The sequence below is a fragment of the Harmonia axyridis genome, chromosome X (genome assembly GCF_914767665.1).
Source record: "Harmonia axyridis chromosome X, icHarAxyr1.1, whole genome shotgun sequence".
NCBI lineage: Eukaryota > Metazoa > Arthropoda > Insecta > Coleoptera > Coccinellidae > Harmonia > Harmonia axyridis.
In genome coordinates, this window is record NC_059508.1 from 32124893 (window position 1) to 32127392 (window position 2500).

Genomic DNA, 2500 nt, shown 5'->3' on the forward strand with positions numbered 1-2500 from the left:
CCGGAACCCTATATGGATGCGATCGTTTAGACCGATTATCCGGGTACCTAGAACGCACGTAGAGTTTTGTGGTTGGGCGAAGTTTCGTGATGTGCACGGAACGAGGAGCCGGCCGCTGGCTTTGCGTTCGTGTGGTTGGGCGAAGTTTCGTGATGTTTACGAGATGAGGAGCCGGCCGCCTATGTCGGCGTTTGTGGTTGGGCGAAGTTCCTTGACGGAACGAGGAGCCGGCTGCTTATGCTGACGTTCGTGGTTGGGCGAAGTCTTGTGATATCCTCGAAACGAGGAGCCGGCCGCACGTGTGTGCAGCCTTCGTTGTAGGTCCATGTTTAGAGATGCTCACGAAATGAGGAGCCGGCCGCTTATGTCGGCGTTTGTGGTTGGGCGAAGTTCCTTGATGGAACGAGGAGCCGGCTGCTTATGCTGACGTTCGTAGTTGGGCGAAGTCTCGTGATGTGCTCGGAATAAGGATTCGAAGCGCTTGGATTGCCGCGTTCGTGGCTGGGCGAAGTTTCGTGTTTGGCACGGAACGAGGAGCCGGCTGCAGGTTTTAAAGATTCTCGCCCGAAATCGATCAGTCGTTACCGTTGTCTACGGACTTCGGTAGGACGATCTATTCCAGGGACGAAGACGTCGACGTTGTGCGACGCCCGTTACATTAGCGTTTTTATGCTCTTTCGGGATTGTCTGCGACGTTTGTCTCCGTCCGAATTTTTTACGATAATTGTCACTAGATTAGTACGCAAACTAGTTGAACCGAAGATTTTGCGCCGATCGACTGACGTATTGACCCTTCAGTGGGTCGTCTCAGTCATTGGAATGTCATTCTCGAGGAGGTTCGCAGTTGGCGTCTCGTATTTCGAGGGAAAGTCCATTGCGACTAGTACCGAGAAATCGAACATAAAAGATTACCCTGAACGGTGGATCACTTGGCTCGTGGGTCGATGAAGAACGCAGCTAATTGCGCGTCAACATGCGAACTGCAGGACACATGAACATCGACATTTCGAACGCACATTGCGGTCCTCGGACACTGTCCTCGGACCACTCCTGACTGAGGGTCGGTTCCATTACAAAGACTGCCCGGCCAGACGTTATGGCTTGACGAAGTGACGACGTAAAGGTCGTCTAACGTTGATCCTGTACCGAAGGTCATTTGGGCGAGTTGGACGGTTTGCCGCGTGACGATCAACGTTCTGTCGTTTCGACGCCTCGTGTGTTGGAATGATGAGGAGTTGTTTTCGTAACGCGCCGTCTTGAATTGCGAAAGCATATATTGTGGTGTCGTGGTATTGCTCGATCTGCGCCCATGACGATCGCTTTAATGTGCCAGTTGTCGCGCGTTGCGGATGAGCTTTCATGAGCGCACCCCCGAAACACCGAAGCACTTTGCTTGGATTCGCATGATCCGCCATACGGAGCAGGAGATAATAGACGCCTTTGAGTAGGCTAACTCCCTCGCGTAAGGTACGTGATTTTATGAGCCGCCAAAGGTTAGTTTCGGAACGTTTCGATGATTTGAACATACGACCTCAGGACAGGTGAGACTACCCGCTGAATTTAAGCATATTATTAAGCGGAGGAAAAGAAACTAACTAGGATTCCCTTAGTAGCGGCGAGCGAACAGGGATTAGCCCAGCACTGAATCCCGCGATCGTAACCGGTCGCCGGGAGATGTGGTGTTTGGAAGGATCCATTATCTGGCGAGTTCGCGGCGCGTTCAAGTCCATCTTGAATGGGGCCATCGCCCATAGAGGGTGCCAGGCCCGTAGCGACCGCTGCGGCTTGCTAGAGGATCTCTTCTTAGAGTCGGGTTGCTTGAGAGTGCAGCCCTAAGTGGGTGGTAAACTCCATCTAAGGCTAAATATAACCACGAGACCGATAGCGAACAAGTACCGTGAGGGAAAGTTGAAAAGAACTTTGAAGAGAGAGTTCAAGAGTACGTGAAACCGTTCAGGGGTAAACCTGAGAAACCCGAAAGGTCGAATGGGGAGATTCATTCGCGCCTGTTGTTGGGATTTACTGACTGTGGAAACGGCGACGTTCGCGTTGGCTGTTCCCTTCGGTTCATCTCCGGCTTCGGACGCGTGCACTTCTCCCCTAGTAGGTCGTCGCGATCCGTTGGGTGCTGTTCTACGGTCTCGAGTGTAGCCCGTGAGCTCGGATTTTCCGATGTTTACGGACACTGGGTTTCCGAACAGCTCGCTCGACGGTTTACTGATGGCGGGAGGCCGCGACTTAGTTCGCGTCCGGCCCGTGGCAAGTATGTGAATTGTGATGGCGATCGGACCTAGTGCCGATTCCGTCCGTTTGCGACTGTTCGCCGCGGTGTTCTTGGACAGACCTCTTGAAACGCCGATCAGCGACGCTATTGCTTTGGGTACTTTCAGGACCCGTCTTGAAACACGGACCAAGGAGTCTAGCGTGTGCGCGAGTCATTGGGAATCACTAAACCTAAAGGCGCAATGAAAGTAACGGTTCACTTTATGTGAACTAAGGG

The 2500-nt window shown here is 52.8% G+C and overlaps 1 non-coding gene and 1 pseudogene across 1 annotated transcript; both read left to right on the top strand.

The window, feature by feature from the left end:
* Positions 1 to 909: 909 nt before the first annotated feature.
* Positions 910 to 1064, top strand: LOC123686846. The gene has a single exon (XR_006748601.1). It is a non-coding gene; the product is annotated as a 5.8S ribosomal RNA (ribosomal RNA).
* A 463-nt stretch (positions 1065 to 1527) lies between these two features.
* Positions 1528 to 2500, top strand: part of LOC123688160 — a 4846-nt pseudogene continuing 3873 nt past the window's right edge.